The sequence below is a fragment of the Triturus cristatus genome, chromosome 4_1 (genome assembly GCF_964204655.1).
Source record: "Triturus cristatus chromosome 4_1, aTriCri1.1, whole genome shotgun sequence".
In the NCBI taxonomy this organism is placed as follows: Eukaryota; Metazoa; Chordata; class Amphibia; order Caudata; family Salamandridae; genus Triturus; species Triturus cristatus.
This window is the reverse complement of record NC_140585.1, coordinates 195,893,005-195,916,432: the sequence shown is the minus strand read 5'-3', so window position 1 is coordinate 195,916,432 and position 23,428 is coordinate 195,893,005.

Genomic DNA, 23,428 nt, shown 5'->3' with positions numbered 1-23,428 from the left:
GGCACAACTCCAGTGGGCAGGTCATATGGAGTGGATTGGGTACCACTGCAGTGCCCAAGTTAGACGGGGTGGTCGTGGACTCCAATGCAGTGCCTACATCCATGGGAGCGGAATGGGGAGCAGGTGAGGTCGGCAGGGCGGGGGGGGCACACGGTCCCCACATCAGTGGCACTAACCGTCTGACCATGTGTGGAGGAGCAAGTGCAGGGGGGATGGCCTTAGCATTTTGGGGATGGTGTATCTGTGGGTGGGGGAACCCGGGGCAGGGAGTGGCGGGGGAACCTCTGGAGTGGTGGCCTGGGGGATGGAGGACGGAGACTTTGCCTTGGAGCTGAGTGGTGGCGGGGGGGTCTTGCTTTTCTGGCACCGGGGGGACTTGCAGGTGGGTGTCTCTGTCTGACTGTGCCTGGGGAAGGGTGTCCAGGTATGAGGGGCACTCCCCTCTATGTGTGGGGACTTCCTCTTCCCCTTGTAATCAGGATCTACTGGGTCGGTGGGAAGAGGCCAATGTCACAGAGAAAGAGCTTCTGGGGAGATGGGGTTGCAGGTGATGAAAGGGAAGGGGGCTGGGAGGGAGAGGTCTCGGAGGACTGCGGAGTGGTTGTGGATGACTGTGTGTGTGTCTGCAAACCAGCCCCTGTGAGTGTGGTATCAGTCCCCTGCTCTTGCTTGTGTGCACGTCTAGACCTTCGTTTGGGTGTTTCTGTGGTTAGGACAGGTAGGCTGCTAGGAATCGTGGGTGGTGCAGGGGTAGGAGGGGTGTAGGACTATTGGAGGAGGGACACTGCTGCCATCAGGGAGGAGGCCACGGACTGATTGGTCCTCTGTTGGGCAAACATGCCTGAGGAAATTCCCTCCATGAATGACACCAGTTGTGTCAACGGACTTATGTGTGCGTGGAGGACCTTCAGCATCGACGTCTGCCCTACAAGGATCTGTCTAAGTAAGTCCACAGACTCCTCACTCAGGGCAGCAGGGGACACAGGGGCAGGGGGTGCGGTGCCTGACACAAAGGAGACATGCTCACGAACACGGGAGCCCACAGGGACCTCTGGGATGGGAGCTGATGGGAGGGTGGTGGTGGTGCCGGTGGTGGGCACAGCTTCACTAGCTGTGGTTTGGTGGCTGCTGGCACCCGCCTCCACAAGGGAGTCATCCTCAGAGCTGCTGTGGCCCTCAGCTGGGGGGATGGTGCTGACGACTCCTCTGTGTGGCTCCACTCACCCTCCGTGCCACTGGGTCCACCCGACTCCTCTCCTTCTGTCCCTGTAAGGCTCTGTGGCTCCTCCTGGTGCGTGGAGCTGTCCCCACCTGTGGCTGTGGATGTATCTGGATAGGAATAGGAAGTAAGAGAACAACATCAGTCACCTGCACCGACTGCACACACCACAGTGAGTACATCACATCACAGGGCAAGCCCTGGCATCATCAGCTGAACACAACTCTAAGTGCCAACACTGTTTAGAATAAGACAATTGTCATTCTCAACATCAACCATGGCACACATATCCCTCCTTGACTTGCACACTTATGTCTGTTGCATGTTGGATGCTAACGCCCCAATGTGCCAACATGCACCACCCACACATTAGTTGTACATGCAAGTGAACATGTAGGAGTATGTCACTATACACACAGCACATCTCTTGCTACTGACTCAGTGGAGAGGTGTGGCTCACTGGTTAGAGGCGGCAGATCCGTAAGCAGAGAATCGGCCAGGGACCAGGGTTCAATTCCCGACGCGGCAGGGTCGTGGACCAGTGTCAAAAATGGACTCGATAATTCTCGCCTCGGTACCTACTCTAACCAGGAACACACTCGGCAACTCTGGGCATTAGCTTGCCTCATCTCCACAACGGCCCCCCACATTCGCCGGGGATGCCTGGTTTCACCTTGGAGATACCCTGGAGGGACCATCTCACAGGGATAGCCAGGACGGGTTCCCCAGCGGTCTACAGCGCCAGGACGCCTCAGGGCAGCAGTGCGCTTTACAAGACACATACATTTACATTTACATTTACAGGTGTCTGGATGAAGGGATGGGCAGAGACTCATTTCACATGCTTGTGATGCATGCCAGCAACACACACTATGATGTACTCATGTCCTGATGGGCAAAGCCACAATGGGGTGCATGGTGCACACTTGAACACAATGCAGGATCACTCATAGCAAGTTAAATGCCATGGCACTGGGATGCCCTGAATGTCAGTCAACACTGACTACCGGTCACAGGGGCAGGGCATCCAGACAACAACAATATGCACAGACTCACAATCCTAACTCTGCAGATGACCGACGCACTTGCAAGTCCCATGCAAACAACATATCCAGGACCCAGAAGACCCCACATCATGCAAATCAGACATATGAGTCTGCAAACACAAAACCCTGTACATTAACACATAAAAGTCTGCCATGCATGTTACCCAGCTGCATGAAGGACCTCATTGCATACACCATTGTGCGCTGTCAGATGATCACATACCTATATGTCACACAGGTCTTGTCTCTCACAGTCACATCTCAGATGTCATGCTGACCCTCTGAATCATGGACACCCCAGTTGTACGTAACAACAAGCCACACCCTAATGACACAGAGGCAGACACCTGTGGGCACATGTCACTAAGCACAACCTGTAATTTCATACACAGGAGTGGGATTACAGAGTGTTTCTAAATGCCCTTGAGGAGGCATGACTGGCCAGGTCTACGTGAAACAGTGTTTGGCCTTGGACAGTAGTCAGGTGGCTATGCAAGTTTGACATACTTGATATACATACTCCTGAGGCCTAAACATTTGAGTCCCCTGCTGCATGGGTTTGTTTGGAATACCCCAGCCACATGTTGCGAGTCAGACCAGCAATTGGAACACATTTCAAGGGCACACCCAGATCACATGTCAGATCTCAGGCACTGTGTAAACAATTGACCCACCCATGAAACACACAACAGAGTCACGGGAACAGATGCTGACCGGTAGCTGAAGCATAGCTGACTGCAGGGACACACTACCCTAGTGACACAAGCAACAGACTGTAGGGGCCACACCTGTGGATCAGATGAGGAGGGTGCATCACACAATTGAGGGACATGAGTATTGGAGTACAAGACCTACGTAATGTGGAAGTGTGACCAGGCCAAAAGACTGCTATTAGCATGTCAGACATAGTACACAGATCAGGCATAGACTTACCCCCTTCCTGCTGCTGTCTGGCCTTCAGCTGCCTATCCAGGTCTGGGAAGACCACCACCAGTATCCGCAGCATGTGGGGAGTCAGGGTCCGGTGTCCACCCCTCCTGCGTGGAGGTGACAGCTTCAGCTGGACTCTAGCTATCCTCCGGGTCCAGCCCCGAAGGTCCTGCCACCTCTTCTGGCAGTTGCGGATCCGTCGCTTGTAGACCCCCACCGAACGAACAGCCCGGGCGATGGTCAGCCAGATCTCCTGCTTCTGGTGGGCATCAACCTGTGAGAATGACAAAGTGAAAAGTACATTAACACACATGCCCCAGATTTGTGCTGCACACATTTGGATATACATGTCATCATCCCAAAGGGAAATTAATTACACAGGTAGTGCAACCATGGGGAAGGGGAATCACCTGCATGTCTGACATGTTAACAATGCCTGCATAGGTTAAGCTTGCACTAATGCACTTTAGCAGCAGGAAACCAATTCATTACATGTACCTACACACTTTGAGGTGTGGAAGTAGTCAGTGAGAATGCTTGCCACTGGTGTACACACTGCTAGTACTGCTAGTCAGACAACATGCATAATTAGGAAGACAGTGGACTGCACACTCACCTGCTCCCCTGGTTTCCTATAGAGCTTGCTGTACTGTGGAAGGAGCCCGTCCAGCAGGGCCTGGTTCTCCTCCTCAGTGAAGGCTGGGGCCCTCTCCAGAGTACGTGCCATAGCAGGAGCCAGAGGATGCAGCAGTGGTAGCAGGGATGTGGTCCAGTAGCATGTAGTGCAGGCAAGTGAGCTCCCTGGGGGCCAGCCAGCCTTATATCTGTGCTGCAGAGGCAGACTCTGTGCCATGTGTCCCAAGTGATAGGTCCAACACTCTATGAATCTGGCCAATCCATTTAAATGTACGACTCGTACACGCCTTCCGCATCGTTCAAATCTTCACTTTCATGGAACACTTGAAATTGCAACATTGTTGTAGGCATCCAACTGAATTTCCAGTGCACAACTCGTACAAGTTTTAAATCCGCATCCGTCTCCATGACAGTCCGGAGCCAATGGGTGTGCCCGGCTCGTTCAACTGACTGTACAACGCGTATTTTGAATATACACATGCACCCGTCTCCATACGATTCAATGGCCAAGACGTACGCCTGTCTCGGACCATGCCCGTCCGACGCGTATGCATGATAGTCACCCGCGTCGGACCTCATTGCATTCAATGACAAAGCGTATGCATGGCTCGGTCATGAACCGTGCAATGTGTACACATTGTCACCCGCGTCAGACCTCATTGCAGGCAATGGCAAAGCGTACGCACGGCTCAGTCATGAACCGTGCAATGCGTACGCATTTTCACCTGCGTCGGACCTCATTGCAGGCAATGGCAAAGCGTACGCACAGCTCGGTCATGAACCGTGCAATGCGTACGCATTGTCACCCGCGTCGGACCTCATTATGTGACTATTATACGGATGCAAAACGCATTTACTGGCCAGGGACACCTGTGCACACCTACCACACTACAGCATTGGCCACACAGTGTCCCATGGCATGTAAGGCTGCATTCCCTGCATCTTGCCTTTTGGACACTTTGCTCAAGAAGGTCTAACCAGCCAGGTCTATGTTCTATTTACTAAAAATAAATATGGGCTGAACAAAGCAGCTTTTTATACTATTTCTACTTGATAAGATTTGCAAAGGAAATTGCGTCTAACCTCCAGAAAAAAATGACATCACCCAACCCCCGTGCACAAGCCCAGCCTCACCACTCTCAAACTTCACCAGCCACTACTTGTCTCTGGGTGCATTGAAAGTGGGCACCAGTCCTTTGACATTGACTTGCTGCTCTTTGCATTCTGTCTGCCTGCACTTTAGCTTTCCCCCTAAAACAGGCCAGCCCACACCCCTCCTCTGAAGCCACGGTCTCTCACACGCTTAGACATGGATACAACTAGTTACATTAAGGCGCAATGACACGTGCACTTTAATGTTACTACTTTTATCATTACTTACAACTACCCCCAGTGGTGTAAGTTTGCAACGCTGTCAATCTATTTCAGTGCTTCAAATGACAGCCCTGTTTGAAGAAAATCGCCGGTGCATGCCATTCCCCAGTGTGTGTCCAGTCGTCTAGTGAGTTTGGAGCTTGGTTCCCTGGAGGAGAATCGAGATTCAAGCTTGGCAGCACCTCTATGACCAAACCGGAAAGAAAAGTCATCTCTCCTTCGCTGATATCATGCAGGTCAAGCTTGAAGGACCACGAGAGAGGCAAGGTGACAAAATGCTCAACTCAACCACTGGAGGTCAGTGGTAAAACACTAGCAACATATCCGGAGCTGCGGACGAAGCCTGAGGCTGAGTGCTATATACAACACGTACAATGTCTTAGCCTTCGTGTGGCATAGGTCTTCCAAAACACTGCAGAGCTGCAGGTGAAGTAGGGAAGTGATTAGAGTTGCTCCTGGCTGTTTTTCTATCTGCACCACCGGTACTTTGATGTCCAGCCAGTAAAAAAGTAAGCAAAATCACCCAGTGCTGGTATTTTTAGCTATTATCTGTACATACTTCAAACATCAAATATAAATAGCACTTTTAAATGTGTTCAAGAGCTGTGTTAATCATCTCCGACTAATAATTTAAGGAAACAAAAGCAGAAAAGTATTATTACAAATAAATATAGGCCATTTTGTTTAAAGTCCTATTTATTATCATGCCCGCACCTTTGCAGACCCTTAAAGCAACAGCAAATATTTCTTTCTGAAAGGTGGAAGCCCTAGGAGTGTTCAATGTCTGCACGGCTCTTAGACATTGGGTTTTTGGCTGGCAGAGGTATGAAGCCTCTGCAAGCAGGAACCACAATCTTAGTCAAAGTAAGTCCGATACACACTAAAAGATAATCTGTGTTCACCCTCTGGCAGTTTGGCACAGAGCAGTCAGGCTTATCTAAAGAGGCAATGTGTAAAGTGTTTATGTGACACACACACATACACACAGAGCAACACAGTAAAAACACTACACAAATACTCTACATTGGCATAGAAAAATAGACAATAATTTTAGGAATAAATCAAAACATAAATGACAAAAATTCAATAAGTAAAAGTCGAGATGTTAATTTTTCAAGAACAAAAAGAGTTATAGTGCTTAGAAGCATTAAGCTTCAATGCGGGTCATCTGGTTGCGCTGGACTGGGGCAAAGTCAACAGTTTGGGCCAAACACGATGGAGCACAGTCCAGGGACAAAAGCCATGCAGTCATGGTTAACAGAATACATTGATACTGGTAGCAACATTGAGAGGCGAGATGTAGACAAGCAATGCGTCAATGCAGAGCCTGCAGTTGAAGTGATGCATCAAATTTCTTCACGTAGTGGGAGCTATGTACCAGGTCTGTTGAGTGAAGGGCCAGTTCCGATTGCGGCAGTTCTGAAGGTGATGCGTCTGGTTAATACACACTGGAGGGGCGATGCATCGATCTTCTCCATGCAGTGGCGGCGATTTGTTGGTTACCAAGCAGTGGTTGTGGATGAGGTGCAGCGGTTCCGAGTGCGAGGCACTGATTCTACTCCCTCAACAGTGCTGATGCGCTGGTTCTGCTACATGCATACTGGAGATGTGTTGATTTCTCTGGAGCATGTATCTGGGTCCACTTCCAGTGATTCGGGCACAGGAGCAGAGGTAGAGACGTTGGTATATTGAGTCTCAAGCAACAGGAGGCAAGCCAATAACCCTTTGTAAATCACTTTGGCTGCAAGGTAGAATCCAGCTCTCCCTCAGCAGGGTCAGAGAGCAGCAGGGCAGCACAGCAGAAGAGCAGGTCTTTCAGATCAGCAGTCCTGCAGAGTGTCAGTTCTTGATGCAGCAAAGCAGTTCTTCTGACAGAGTTCAGTTACAAGTCCAGAAGTGTCTGATTTGGTGGGGTCAGAACCCCAGTACTTATCCTCAGTCCTGCCTTTGAAGTGGGAGTGACTTCAGAGATGGATCTTGTGGGGACAGAACACTTCCCATTCAGTTGTGTCAGCCCCTCCCTCCCTTCATGCCAAGGAATAGCATTCAGAATGCAGATGAGTACTCAGAATCACCTAAACTTCCTGTTTGTTGCTGTCTAAAAGGAAAGCACAAAGTGCAACCGTTACCCACCCCAGACATGTAAAGGAGACATGCTGCAGGTACACACAGAAGGAATAAGAGAGTCTGCGGTTTAGAATATAGAATGATAAATGGCTGGCTTAGAGAGAGAAGTGATGCTAGGGCATTTCTGTTAATTGGATGTTGTGGGTTAAACAAAACTGCTCCCTCAATTAAATCCAGCTGGTATATGAGATTAAACCTTCTATTTCAATTTGAATGTGTTAACAAGGCCCTGTGGGTTTAAGAAAGTTCCTTTGATTCTGCTTCCAAGTGTGTGCTTATGTCATTGGAGTATCCCATGTTATATACACATGCTGCTTGCTAATATCTGCCAACCTTCACTTTGGTGAACCGTTTGATCTTAAGGGTATTTTACTATAGCACGGACGGCCAGGTGAACAGTGATGCAGGGAAAGAGTTTGTCAAGTACACAGCAAACATTATCCGTGGCTTCCTGGATGCTCTTTGATCATTGACTACCTATATGTGTCTTAGGTTTAACCATTTAGCAAACCTGTTTGATATTTGTACCTGACATCTTCGTTTGTTAGGATTGTTTATTTTGGAGTTTTTTCAGGTGTGTATTGTGTTGAGTACAATCCTTTTCAAATATCCCCTCTCATTTTGCTTTGAATGCCCCTCCCATGTTCCTTGAATGCTCTCTCCTCCATCTTCTGCATGCCCACTTTCTGGGTGAAGCCTACTCTAAGTCATGTGCATGTTTGCTTTAACCTCTATGATTGTATTTCTGAAAACTACCCATACTAGATTTTAAAGTTATGAACAAAGGTGTCAGGGTTTGAGAGCCAGGGCGCCTACATTGTTTCGAGTATCTTTCTGACGGAACTACAAGTCCCAGCAACCCCAGAGGAGGGGAGGGGCTAATGACTTTATAGTCACGAACAACGCCCTGACGCGTTGTTCGTGATTCTGGAACCAGGAAGCAGCAGCGGAGTTGCGAGCTGCTGCGGCTCAACTATTCAAGCCTCCATTGAAGGAGGAGATTTTCGTGAAACCGTTTAGGAACCGCCGTGGGTTATCGGCAGGGGTTCCCTGGACTCTTCAACGGAGCAATTCCGGTTAACCGCGTGGTTCGCGGCAAGGCGCCGGTGAGGCTCAACTGACGGGGAGTTTCTCCCTCTCTCTCCGCTTCTCCGGTGCAGCACGCCAGGAAACTCGCACTCCGTGTCAGGTAAACCGTGCATTAGCGCACGGCGAACAAAACCGTTGCTGGAGCCAAGACGACAGTTGTGTAAGGAGTTCTTTGTTATAGCTGTGTTCTTTGTTAGGGGCCATCTGGCAGCCATGTGGGTGGAGCCGGCCCAGTGCTTTCTTTTTGTTTGACAAAATCCGGAGCCTGCAGTAAAACCACGGAGTGGGAGCTGGGTTCGATATTGAGGTGTTCGAGACCTATTGGTGGGAGAGAGAAGCCCTGACTAAAAGGGTTCTTCAAACCACTGTTCTGTTATTATTCCCTCGGTTCCTAAGTACCAGGCGTGTGGGGAGGAGTTGTTTGGTACGTATGAGGACGAAGGAGTGTGGAGGGGGTAGAGGAATGAATTGTCAGGGATTCCTGTGTTACAGTGTTTGCCTTTTTGTTTTGCAGTATATATAAGTACCCTGCCATTTCTGAGAGAAGACTGGTGTTCAGGGAGATACATTGGCAGGTATGAGAATTCACTAGTGAGACCTTACGAGAGTAGGGAACTGGGAGAGTAGATAGTAATCACATGTTCTTTGTTTTGCAGGTGTCCCTTCCCACGCTGATCCTACCCTTTCCTTTCCCTCACCTGATCGCCTCAACACTCTGTAGCATTGTTCAATCAGAGTGTGGGGATGTCTGGAGGTGGACCCCTTTAAGCATCGCCCAGATCCTGAGGAGACTCGGGGAGCCGTGACAGAATCACAAGCCCAAGATTGTTTCTCCTCCCGGTCTGGGCTAATAGCTTAGATGGCCACATTAGAAAATGTGATGCAAGCCTTAGCGGCCATGCAACAAGAGTTGGTAGCGTCCCGAGCAGAGACAGCAGCCTTACGAGAGAGGGTGGATAGACAGGCTAGGAACCCTTTTGATGTGGGGGCTGGTCAGCTCCCAATTCAGGTCACAGTACCCCCGCCCATTCCTTTGGCTAGTCCCGAGAGGTATGCGGGAGATCCTTTAAAAATACAGGCTTTCCTCACACAAATCACGCTTCACTTCTCATGTCGTCCGTCGTCGTTCCCAACGAATCATTCAAGGGTGGCGTTTGCGGTATCGTACCTGACGGGGGACGCCACCAATTGGGCGGTTCCTTTGGTTAGGAACGATGATCCCTTACTGACCGACTGGAACGCCTTCCGTACGGCGTTCGAACGGGTGTTCGACCGAAGGGCTACCACTCTTAGTGCCGACAGAGAGCTGTTGGAATTGCGCCAGGGCAAGAAAGACTTGGTAACATATATGACGATGTTCAATAGACTAGTGGGGGAGACAGCATGGCCCGAGGAGAAAAGAATGGCCTTGTACTATCAAGGGTTGACGGATGACCTTAAAGACGTACTGGCGCAGATAGATCCCCAACCCAGGACCTGTACGGATTTAATTAACCTAACGCTACGTCTCGATCATCGGCTCACAGAGAGAGGGGGAGATAGGAGAAAAGGTGAGAGGGTCTCAGGAGGATGGGAGCCCGACAGGCGTGCCCCGCAAGCAGTTCGGGAGACCGTGCCGGAACCTATGGAAGTGGGAGCACTTCGGCCTCCGTTGTCAAAAACCGAGAGAGAAAGCCGCAGAGTCCTGGGACTCTGCATGTACTGTGGGAAGAAGGGCCACTATGTAAGGGAGTGTCCCCATAAGCCCAAGAAAAGACCTACCAGTTTCATGGGAAAAAGGGTGGCCGTCACGGCCAGGGGAGAAGTCGCTCCGTCAGAAACAGTCGAGAGCGAAGCTGGCGCGACAGAGTGGAGATTACCTTCGCTAGCGGGGGGTGAGAACAAGACGACAGAAACCCATATCGTGCTGCCCATGCTCTTGAAGACCGGATCAACCTCACATCCGGTTCTTGCTATGATCGATTCAGGAGCCACGGGCAACTTTATGGATGAAGGGATGGTACGCAAGTTGAGTTTGGGTAGGGTTCCGGTTCTCAAGCCTGAGAAGGTGTTAGCAGTGGATGGGACTCCTCTGACCTCCGGTCCCATCACCGAACAGACGGTGGAGGTAGAACTGGTTCTCCACGGTGTGATACAAGATCACGTGGAAGATATCCGGTTGAACATCATTGAGGCCCCTCAATACGAGATAATTTTGGGAATGCCGTGGTTATGGCGACATAATCCGACCATGGATTGGAGAAACAAAACCATTTGCTTCAACTCAACAGAGTGCCTAGAGCAGTGTATGAGGGATAGGGTGTCTGTCTCCCATACGCTTGCCCTGGCCCCGATTTGGCAGGTGGCCACGGCAGTCGAAAAAGAGACCGAGTTACCGCCGGAATACGCCAGGTATCGGAGTGTATTTAGCGAAAAAGAAGCGGAGAGCCTGCCGCCTCATCGCGAGTACGATTGCAGGATAGACCTGGTGGATGGGGCGGCAATGCCCTCTTGTAGGGTGTATGCCTTATCGGAGCCCGAGACCAAACACCTGCGGGAATATTTAGACAAATTCTGTGCCTTGGGGTTTATTCGCCCTTCCCGCTCGCCCGCCGCATCCCCCCTTTTCTTTATATCAAAGGCGAACGGCGATCTTCGAACGTGCATAGATTATCGCATGTTGAATAAAAACACCATCAGGAATCGGTACCCGTTGCCACTCATCCCCGTGTTGCTGGACCAGGTGAAAGAGGCCACCATTTACACCCGGCTCGATCTCCGAGGGGCCTATCATTTGGTCCGAGTCCGCCAGGGGGATGAGTGGAAAACAGCGTTCAAGACCAGGTTCGGTCTTTTCGAATATCTTGTGATGCCGTTCGGGCTGTGTAATGCCCCGGCGGCATTTCAATATTTCGTGAATGATGTCTTGAAGGAGTACATAGACAGATTTGTCATCGTTTATATCGATGACATTCTGGTCTTCTCAGTGTCACCCGCACAACACGTGAGTCATGTTTTACTGGTTCTCCAACGCTTACAAGAACAGCGGCTCTATTGCAAAATAAGCAAGTGCGAGTTTGGAGTTAAGGAAGTAGAGTTCCTGGGTGTGATTCTGAGTCCGTGGGGGTTTAGGATGGCTGAGAGGAAGGTGAAAGCGGTTCAGGAGTGGCCTGTGCCTAGCTGTGTGAGAGAAGTACAGTGCTTCCTTGGGTTCTCCAATTATTATCGGAGGTTCATCTCCCATTTCTCTCAACTAGCTTCTCCCATCACACGGTTGTTGAGAAAGGGGGCCGTCTTCAATTGGACACCCGAAGCCATGGAAGCCTTTAGTCAACTGAAAGAAGCCTTCTGTACAGCCCCCATTTTGCGACACCCCCAAATCGACGTTCCATTCATTGTAGAGGCGGATGCCTCCAACGTCGCTGTGGGGGCAGTGTTGTCTCAACGTGACAAGAGGACAGGACAGTTACATCCGGTGGCGTTCTTGTCTAAAAAGCTAGGTCCTGCGGAAATCAATTACTCAGTCGCCGAAAAAGAACTGTTGGCAATCAAGAGGGCCTTCCAGGAGTGGAGACACTACTTATGGGGGGCTCTTCATCCTGTCACCGTATATACAGATCACAAGAACCTACAATATATGAAAACGGCAAGGCTTCTATCGCAGAGACAGCTCCGCTGGATGTTGTTTTTTGCTGAATACGAGTTTGTGGTGACTTTTCGTCCCGGCTCAGATAACCGAAAAGCAGACACCCTGTCGAGGATTGGAGAAAGCGAGGCAGTGCCTCAACAACCCTTGGAAGCCATTGTTCCTCCGGAGAAGGTCGTGTGTGTGGTCACAGCGGAGAAGTTCGTGGATCAAGTCAAAGCCAGTCGATCCCCAATGAGGTGGCAGCGATGGGTGGAACAAGACCCCGGTCGGGTCCTGAAACACGGCATTCCACTCCACAAGGACAGGCTGTTTCTGCCCACACAAGAGCTACAGATACAGGCGTTCAATTGGTGTCATAATACGGTGCTGGCCGGACACCCTGGGAACCAGAAAACGTTGCACCTGGTACGAAGACATTTTTGGTGGGAGAGTATGGTAGCAGATGTCAAACGCTGGGTGTCTCACTGCGAGACCTGTGCCCGGGCTAAAGGAGAACACAGCAAGGCTAGAGGGAAACTGTTGCCGTTGCCGACACCGCCCCAACCATGGCACACAATCAGTGTGGATTTTGTTCTAGGCCTGCCCCAGGATCAAGGATTTACCGCCATCTTGGTGGTGGTAGATAGCCTAACTAAGATGGGACATTTTATTCCTTGCAAGAACCTTCCCACGGCAGGGCAAACAGCACAGATGCTCTTGGCACAGGTGGTGCGTTTACATGGCCTACCGCGTATGATCATTTCCGACAGGGGTCCCCAGTTTGTGGCAAGATTCTGGCGCATGTGGTGCAAAGCACTTCAAGTGGAGGCCGCTCTGTCCACCAGTTTTCACCCACAAACTGATGGGCAGACCGAGCGACTTAATCAAACTCTCAAGAAATACTTGCGCTGTTTTTCAGAAGAAGCGACAGACTCGTGGGTTTCGTTGTTGTGGTTGGCTGAGCTGTCGTACAACAACACCTGGCACAGCTCTATTCAAGAAACGCCGTTCCGAGCTAATCATGGTTTTCACGCCTCAACGCTGCCTGTGGTGATCCCTCGAGATGTACAAAATCAGCCCGCGGTAAAGGAACAAGTGGACAGACTCCTCCTACTCCATAAAAAACTCCAGACCACCCTGAGACGAGCCAAGCAACAGTACAAGAAATGGGCCGATCGCCACAGACAAGAGGGGCCGGTTTACCGGGTGGGGGACCGAGTGTGGCTCTCCACGAAGAACATCCGCTTTCGTTGGCGCAGTGTCTTTCATCCCCGATACATTGGACCGTATACGGTGGTACGAAAAATCAACCCTGTGGCGTATCAGTTGAAACTGCCTGCCTCCTTACGAATACATCCGGTGTTTCACTGTGGCCTTCTGAAACCGGCGAGGAATGTCAGGAGCCGAACGCCGCCGCCGATGGTACGGGACGGCCAGCTGGAGTATGAAGTACACCGCATTCTGGACTCGAAATACAGGCTAGGTCGTTTGTGGTATCTGATCTCCTGGAAGGGGTACCCGTCCGAGGATGATTCATGGGAACCGAGTACAAACGTGCATGCCCCTCAGGCGGTCCGTAGGTTTCATGCCCGCAATCCGGAGAAACCAGGGTCCAGGAGGCGCTGGGGAGGGGGGCGTACTGTCAGGGTTTGAGAGCCAGGGCGCCTACATTGTTTCGAGTATCTTTCTGACGGAACTACAAGTCCCAGCAACCCCAGAGGAGGGGAGGGGCTAATGACTTTATAGTCACGAACAACGCCCTGACGCGTTGTTCGTGATTCTGGAACCAGGCAGCAGCAGCGGAGTTGCGAGCTGCTGCGGCTCAACTATTCAAGCCTCCATTGAAGGAGGAGATTTTCGTGAAACCGTTTAGGAACCACCGTGGGTTATCGGCAGGGGTTCCCTGGACTCTTCAACGGAGCAATTCCGGTTAACGGCGTGGTTCGCGGCAAGGCGCCGGTGAGGCTCAACTGACGGGGAGTTTCTCCCTCTCTCTCCGCTTCTCCGGAGCAGCACGCCAGGAAACCCGCACTCCGTGTCAGGTAAACCGTGGATTAGCGCACGGCGAACAAAACCGTTGCTGGAGCCAAGACGACAGTTGTGTAAGGAGTTCTTTGTTATAGCTGTGTTCTTTGTTAGGGGCCATCTGGCAGCCATGTGGGTGGAGCCGGCCCAGTGCTTTCTTTTTGTTTGACAAAATCCGGAGCCTGCAGTAAAACCACGGAGTGGGAGCTGGGTTCGATATTGAGGTGTTCGAGACCTATTGGTGGGAGAGAGAAGCCCTGACTAAAAGGGTTCTTCAAACCACTGTTCTGTTATTATTCCTTCGGTTCCTAAGTACCAGGCGTGTGGGGAGGAGTTGTTTGGTACGTATGAGGACGAAGGAGTGTGGAGGGGGTAGAGGAATGAATTGTCAGGGATTCCTGTGTTACAGTGTTTGCCTTTTTGTTTTGCAGTATATATAAGTACCCTGCCATTTCTGAGAGAAGACTGGTGTTCAGGGAGATACATTGGCAGGTATGAGAATTCACTAGTGAGACCTTATGAGAGTAGGGAACTGGGAGAGTAGATAGTAATCACATGTTCTTTGTTTTGCAGGTGTCCCTTCCCACGCTGATCCTACCCTTTCCTTTCCCTCACCTGATCGCCTCAACACTCTGTAGCATTGTTCAATCAGAGTGTGGGGATGTCTGGAGGTGGACCCCTTTAAGCATCGCCCAGATCCTGAGGAGACTCGGGGAGCCGTGACAGAATCACGAACCCAAGATTGTTTCTCCTCCCGGTCTGGGCTAATAGCTTAGATGGCCACATTAGAAAATGTGATGCAAGCCTTAGCGGCCATGCAACAAGAGTTGGTAGCTTCCCGAGCAGAGACAGCAGCCTTACGAGAGAGGGTGGATAGACAGGCTAGGAACCCTTTTGATGTGGGGGCTGGTCAGCTCCCAATTCAGGTCACAGTACCCCCGCCCATTCCTTTGGCTAGTCCCGAGAGGTATGCGGGAGATCCTTTAAAAATACAGGCTTTCCTCACACAAATCACGCTTCACTTCTCATGTCGTCCGTCGTCGTTCCCAACGAATCATTCAAGGGTGGCGTTTGCGGTATCGTACCTGACGGGGGACGCCGCCAATTGGGCGGTTCCTTTGGTTAGGAACGATGATCCCTTACTGACCGACTGGAACGCCTTCCGTACGGAGTTCGACCGAAGGGCTACCACTCTTAGTGCCGACAGAGAGCTGTTGGAATTGCGCCAGGGCAAGAAAGACTTGGTAACATATATGACGATGTTCAATAGACTAGTGGGGGAGACAGCATGGCCCGAGGAGAAAAGAATGGCCTTGTACTATCAAGGGTTGACGGATGACCTTAAAGACGTACTGGCGCAGATAGATCCCCAACCCAGGACCTGTACGGATTTAATTAACCTAACGCTACGTCTCGATCATCGGCTCACAGAGAGAGGGGGAGATAGGAGAAAAGGTGAGAGGGTCTCAGGAGGATGGGAGCCCGACAGGCGTGCCCCGCAAGCAGTTCGGGAGACCGTGCCGGAACCTATGGAAGTGGGAGCACTTCGGCCTCCGTTGTCAAAAACCGAGAGAGAAAGCCGCAGAGTCCTGGGACTCTGCATGTACTGTGGGAAGAAGGGCCACTATGTAAGGGAGTGTCCCCATAAGCCCAAGAAAAGACCTACCGGTTTCATGGGAAAAAGGGTGGCCGTCACGGCCAGGGGAGAAGTCGCTCCGTCAGAAACAGCCGAGAGCGAAGCCGGCGCGACAGAGTGGAGATTACCTTCGCTAGCGGGGGGTGAGAACAAGACGACAGAAACCCATATCGTGCTGCCCATGCTCTTGAAGACCGGATCAACCTCACATCCGGTTCTTGCTATGATCGATTCAGGAGCCACGGGCAACTTTATGGATGAAGGGATGGTACGCAAGTTGAGTTTGGGTAGGGTTCCGGTTCTCAAGCCTGAGAAGGTGTTAGCAGTGGATGGGACTCCTCTGACCTCCGGTCCCATCACCGAACAGACGGAGGAGGTAGAACTGGTTCTCCACGGTGTGATACAAGATCACGTGGAAGATATCCGGTTGAACATCATTGAGGCCCCTCAATACGAGATAATTTTGGGAATGCCGTGGTTATGGCGACATAATCCGACCATGGATTGGAGAAACAAAACCATTTGCTTCAACTCAACAGAGTGCCTAGAGCAGTGTATGAGGGATAGGGTGTCTGTCTCCCATACGCTTGCCCTGGCCCTGATTTGGCAGGTGGCCACGGCAGTCGAAAAAGAGACCGAGTTACCGCCGGAATACGCCAGGTATCGGAGTGTATTTAGCGAAAAAGAAGCGGAGAGCCTGCCGCCTCATCGCGAGTACGATTGCAGGATAGACCTGGTGGATGGGGCGGCAATGCCCTCTTGTAGGGTGTATGGCTTATCGGAGCCCGAGACCAAACACCTGCGGGAATATTTAGACAAATTCTGTGCCTTGGGGTTTATTCGCCCTTCCCGCTCGCCCGCCGCATCCCCCCTTTACATTATATCAAAGGCGAACGGCGATCTTCGAACGTGCATAGATTATCGCATGTTGAATAAAAACACCATCAGGAATCGGTACCCGTTGCCACTCATCCCCGTGTTGCTGGACCAGGTGAAAGAGGCCACCATTTACACCCGGCTCGATCTCCGAGGGGCCTATCATTTGGTCCGAGTCCGCCAGGGAGATGAGTGGAAAACAGCGTTCAAGACCAGGTTCGGTCTTTTCGAATATCTTGTGATGCCGTTCGGGCTGTGTAATGCCCCGGCGGCATTTCAATATTTCGTGAATGATGTCTTGAAGGAGTACATAGACAGATTTGTCATCGTTTATATCGATGACATTCTGGTCTTCTCAGTGTCACCCACACAACACGTGAGTCATGTTCTACTGGTTCTCCAACGCTTACAAGAACAGCGGCTCTATTGCAAAATAAGCAAGTGCGAGTTTGGAGTTAAGGAAGTAGAGTTCCTGGGAGTGATTCTGAGTCCGTGGGGGTTTAGGATGGCTGAGAGGAAGGTGAAAGCGGTTCAGGAGTGGCCTGTGCCTAGCTGTGTGAGAGAAGTACAGTGCTTCCTTGGGTTCTCCAATTATTATCGGAGGTTCATCTCCCATTTCTCTCAACTAGCTTCTCCCATCACAAGGTTGTTGAGAAAGGGGGCCGTCTTCAATTGGACACCCGAAGCCATGGAAGCCTTTAGTCAACTGAAAGAAGCCTTCTGTACAGCCCCCATTTTGCGACACCCCCAAATCGACGTTCCATTCATTGTAGAGGCGGATGCCTCCAACGTCGCTGTGGGGGCAGTGTTGTCTCAACGTGACAAGAGGACAGGACAGTTACATCCGGTGGCGTTCTTGTCTAAAAAGCTAGGTCCTGCGGAAATCAATTACTCAGTCGCCGAAAAAGAACTGTTGGCAATCAAGAGGGCCTTCCAGGAGTGGAGACACTACTTATGGGGGGCTCTTCATCCTGTCACCGTATATACAGATCACAAGAATCTACAATATATGAAAACGGCAAGGCTTCTATCGCAGAGACAGCTCCGCTGGATGTTGTTTTTTGCTGAATACGAGTTTGTGGTGACTTTTCGTCCCGGCTCAGATAACCGAAAAGCAGACACCCTGTCGAGGATTGGAGAAAGCGAGGCAGTGCCTCAACAACCCTTGGAAGCCATTGTTCCTCCGGAGAAGGTCGTGTGTGTGGTCACAGCGGAGAAGTTCGTGGATCAAGTCAAAGCCAGTCAATCCCCGATGAGGTGGCAGCGTTGGGTGGAACAAGACCCCGGTCGGGTCCTGAAACACGGCATTCCACTCCACAAGGACAGGCTGTTTCTGCCCACACAAGAGCTACAGATACAGGCGTTCAATTGGTGTCATAATACGGTGCTGGCCGGACACCCTGGGAACCAGAAAACGTTGCACCTGGTACGAAGACATTTTTGGTGGGAGAGTATGGTAGCAGATGTCAAACGCTGGGTGTCTCACTGCGAGACCTGTGCCCGGGCTAAAGGAGAACACAGCAAGGCTAGAGGGAAACTGTTGCCGTTGCCGACACCGCCCCAACCATGGCACACAATCAGTGTGGATTTTGTTCTAGGCCTGCCCCAGGATCAAGGATTTACCGCCATCTTGGTGGTGGTAGATAGCCTAACTAAGATGGGACATTTTATTCCTTGCAAGAACCTTCCCACGGCAGGGCAAACAGCACAGATGCTCTTGGCACAGGTGGTGCGTTTACATGGCCTACCGCGTATGATCATTTCCGACAGGGGTCCCCAGTTTGTGGCAAGATTCTGGCGCATGTGGTGCAAAGCACTTCAAGTGGAGGCCGCTCTGTCCACCAGTTTTCACCCACAAACTGATGGGCAGACCGAGCGACTTAATCAAACTCTCAAGAAATACTTGCGCTGTTTTTCAGAATAAGCGACAGACTCGTGGGTTTCGTTGTTGTGGTTGGCTGAGCTGTCGTACAACAACACCTGGCACAGCTCTATTCAAGAAACGCCGTTCCGAGCTAATCATGGTTTTCACGCCTCAACGCTGCCTGTGGTGATCCCTCGAGATGTACAAAATCAGCCCGCGGTAAAGGAACAAGTGGACAGACTCCTCCTACTCCATAAAAAACTCCAGACCACCCTGAGACGAGCCAAGCAACAGTACAAGAAATGGGCCGATCGCCACAGACAAGAGGGGCCGGTTTACCGGGTGGGGGACCGAGTGTGGCTCTCCACGAAGAACATCCGCTTTCGTTGGCGCAGTGTCTTTCATCCCCGATACATTGGACCGTATACGGTGGTACGAAAAATCAACCCTGTGGCGTATCAGTTGAAACTGCCTGCCTCCTTACGAATACATCCGGTGTTTCACTGTGGCCTTCTGAAACCGGCGAGGAATGTCAGGAGCCGAACGCCGCCGCCGATGGTACGGGACGGCCAGCTGGAGTATGAAGTACACCGCATTCTGGACTCGAAATACAGGCTAGGTCGTTTGTGGTATCTGATCTCCTGGAAGGGGTACCCGTCCGAGGATGATTCATGGGAACCGAGTACAAACGTGCATGCCCCTCAGGCGGTCCGTAGGTTTCATGCCCGCAATCCGGAGAAACCAGGGTCCAGGAGGCGCTGGGGAGGGGGGCGTACTGTCAGGGTTTGAGAGCCAGGGCGCCTACATTGTTTCGAGTATCTTTCTGACGGAACTACAAGTCCCAGCAACCCCAGAGGAGGGGAGGGGCTAATGACTTTATAGTCACGAACAACGCCCTGACGCGTTGTTCGTGATTCTGGAACCAGGAAGCAGCAGCGGAGTTGCGAGCTGCTGCGGCTCAACTATTCAAGCCTCCATTGAAGGAGGAGATTTTCGTGAAACCGTTTAGGAACCGCCGTGGGTTATCGGCAGGGGTTCCCTGGACTCTTCAATGGAGCAATTCCGGTTAATGGCGTGGTTCGCGGCAAGGCGCCGGTGAGGCTCAACTGACGGGGAGTTTCTCCCTCTCTCTCCGCTTCTCCGGAGCAGCACGCCAGGAAACCCGCACTCCGTGTCAGGTAAACCGTGGATTAGCGCACGGCGAACAAAACCGTTGCTGGAGCCAAGACGACAGTTGTGTAAGGAGTTCTTTGTTATAGCTGTGTTCTTTGTTAGGGGCCATCTGGCAGCCATGTGGGTGGAGCCGGCCCAGTGCTTTCTTTTTGTTTGACAAAATCCGGAGCCTGCAGTAAAACCACGGAGTGGGAGCTGGGTTCGATATTGAGGTGTTCGAGACCTATTGGTGGGAGAGAGAAGCCCTGACTAAAAGGGTTCTTCAAACCACTGTTCTGTTATTATTCCTTCGGTTCCTAAGTACCAGGCATGTGGGGAGGAGTTGTTTGGTACGTATGAGGACGAAGGAGTGTGGAGGGGGTAGAGGAATGAATTGTCAGGGATTCCTGTGTTACAGTGTTTGCCTTTTTGTTTTGCAGTATATATAAGTACCCTGCCATTTCTGAGAGAAGACTGGTGTTCAGGGAGATACATTGGCAGGTATGAGAATTCACTAGTGAGACCTTATGAGAGTAGGGAACTGGGAGAGTAGATAGTAATCACATGTTCTTTGTTTTGCAGGTGTCCCTTCCCACGCTGATCCTACCCTTTCCTTTCCCTCACCTGATCGCCTCAACACTCTGTAGCATTGTTCAATCAGAGTGTGGGGATGTCTGGAGGTGGACCCCTTTAAGCATCGCCCAGATCCTGAGGAGACTCGGGGAGCCGTGACAAAAGGACTCCTTGAGGACCTAATTCGAAGAGAGCTTGTGGTCCTTCCCCACTGAAAGCCCTGGGTGGGTGACTGCTGTAAAGAAGCTGCACAGCCTAGTGAAATTACACAGATAATTGGGTTGGCACTGATGATGAAGGGGAATGTAATAGGACAAGTTGAGTGATGATGGTGTTAGCAGACTTGAGGAAGCATTAGTGTTGAGATGTTAGAGTAGGTTTCCACAGAAGGTTTTGGGAAAGGGGTCTTTTTCTGATCTGCTCCAGTCTTGCTTTCATTTGGTCCCCAAGCAAACCCATCCGCTTCTTTCCAAGACACCCATTTGAAGTCAAGTATTTGCTGCAACAAGAAGGCAACGGCATAGGTCCTGTATATCATTCAGTGCCAGAGTAAGTGGTCAGAGTGAAAGACTTTCGAGTGAAGAGAAGGGGAGTGGTCAGAGTGAGTGCCTGTCTCTTTACCAGCCTTCTTACATTTTAACTAGCCGAAGTCAGCCTCGTGTCGTACTGTGAAGACCCTCACAGCTTGCCAAACAAGTCATGCTGGAATTGCTTTACCCCTAGGATGGGTTCTTTGCACGTGCATCATTGTGTGGTGTTAATCCTGTGAACTCCTTTAAATCTACTTTTTTAGAAGCCATATTACTGAATGGGTTTTAACGTCAAAGCTGTCAGACTTTTTTTAAGGTGGGCTACAGTCTGCTTATGTAAAGATCATTCATCCAGGCCAGGTTCAGATTTAGATTTGTGATGACTGAAGGGCCAGTTAGAGGGGACTGACCTTCAAAATCAGTAGCTACGTATAACCCTTCTAATTCGTACCTGATTGCTGAAGTGTAGAGGTGCCCTTTGAACCTGCTCCCATTGTACACATCTTGAATAGAAATGAGAATTACACTTAGAATGTTTCCTGAAAGCTGTTTTTGCAAAATTTGAGGGTTGCAACTTTGAGCTGATACTGGTCTGCATTGGGTTGCATTTGGGCTTGAACGTGGACAGTGTTGAGCTTGGGACGGGTCCCAAAATCTGGTTATACTGCTTCCACAGCACTGGCGCGGTCTCCTAAGAAAAGCTTTGTGGCCCTGCGCTGTTTTATAAATTAAGCAATGTGAGCGAGGAGCCAAGAGCTGACGTGAGAAAAGGAAAAGAATAAACAATGCAGAGGCGTTGTGAGTAGCCGAAGGGGCGACATCTTGAGAAATCCTGCTCCAAGTGTACACTAAGCACAAACCAAACAAAAGCCAACTTGAGAAGGTGAGGTAATATTACTTGACGCTCCTGCGACTCAAGAGTACTTTCAGGAGGATTAAGGGTTTATTTTGGGAGGGAAGAATGTGTCCAGTAAACGAAGTGCACATACTGAGAAATTCAGGCTGGTGCACTGTGCCTAAGCTGCCTTCCGAAATCTATCCAGAGGGAGGACGCTCTTTGCTGCACTGCCCCCTAGTGGGCAAGGAGAGCTGCTGACTGCTGAGCCCAGACAGCCTCATTGTTTCAAACTCTAAGGCGACTTCGCAGGACCTTTGTACTGGGGCAGAAAAACGCACTTTGCAAATGAATTTTAACCTATCTGTATTTGCAACATGAAGCAGACAGATGTCAAAGTTTGCTATTTTATGTGTAATAATAAGCGGCTGAAATCGTGCACTCTACTGTTAAATATGAAATAAGGATCTGTGTTTTAGGATAAAAAACAATCTATTCTATTTTGTTTCCAAAGATCGTAGCGCAGTGCAAGATCATCTACTACAATTTGTGTTAAACTGAGTTAATCTTGGATTAGTATGTATTTGGTAAATTTCTGTCACTCACATAAAATGATTTGTAAACAGTACATGTGTAGGATTTGATTTCTCAAACTGTTACTCCTTTTTTTTACCTAGATGCAAAAATCTGGGATGTAGATTCAATCAAACTAGATTCGTTCCTTTAAGTATCTTTTCAAGCAGGTAAACGCACAAATAATTTGCCAAGTTTCTCTGTACTAGGGCAAAATGTTTGTAATAAAAGCCCAGAAGTCTCCCCCACCTGAGTAATCTCAATGTTGAGCAGACCAACAAAAGGGAGGGTAAATGTCGACTTTGATGTAAGATCCACAAGTTCAGTGGATGTTTCCTGTTCACCTAAATAATATATGTTTATACACTTTCTCACACAGCTTTCCTGTGTTATGTTTCTATGTTCTTCCGAGGCATCCCTGGTAATGAGGGGATTACAGCATAGACTTCCACTGCCATGTGCTTCCTTCTTCCTGGCATGTTTGTGTGAGCAAGCTGGTGTTGAGGAGCATGCATGTGAGCGTGGCAAGTTACGTGGGTGTTGATTGGTCTGTGTGAGCGTGAGTGGGTGGTTAGTTTCTGTACGTGTGAGCGAATGGGATGCAGGGTGCTGGTGGTCTGGCAGTGTTGGGTGCACAGTATGGGAGAATGCATGAGAACATGCAGAGGGCATGTGAATTCTCCCTTTTTGTTGTGTGGATGGGGTTCAGAGCTCTGAGGAGCGCTGCAGGGTAGTGGTGGGAAGGGAGAAGACAACGCTTAATGGCACTGGGCGTAGTCCTGGCATGGATGGATGCAGATGTGGCGCACCAGCAATGTGCAAGCCTTGCAAGCACGCAGCACATCCTCACTGAGGTCGCCGTTAAGTAGGTCCTTTAAGAAGAGAGGAGTGCACAATGCAGTGGGCAGGGTGGTGATGGATGATGAGCAATACATTCCTTTTGCTTGGCTTCTTCTTTTAAAGACAGTTTTGGTGGGAAAACAATGATGGTACCTCCTGTGCAGCTGGATGATGGGAAATGCAGTAACATCACTTCATCTGCAAATGGATCAGCTGAACTTCATGTCCAACTGACATGGTCCTATCAATGGCTATCTATTTAGTATCACATCTAAGAAAAGGTAGGCAGCTTCAGGAACACCGTCTCTTAAGGCAGTTCCAGAGTGAAAGATTTAGTAGGTAGAATCATACATAATGCTCTGGTAAGTCAGGCATTATAAACTTCCGCATATGTTTTTATATTTTCATCAGATAGAGTCACTGACTTACTCAAGTGTGCTTTTAGATGTTCTGGGTCTAATATAGACTAAGTATGATATGTAACTGTAGAGGATGT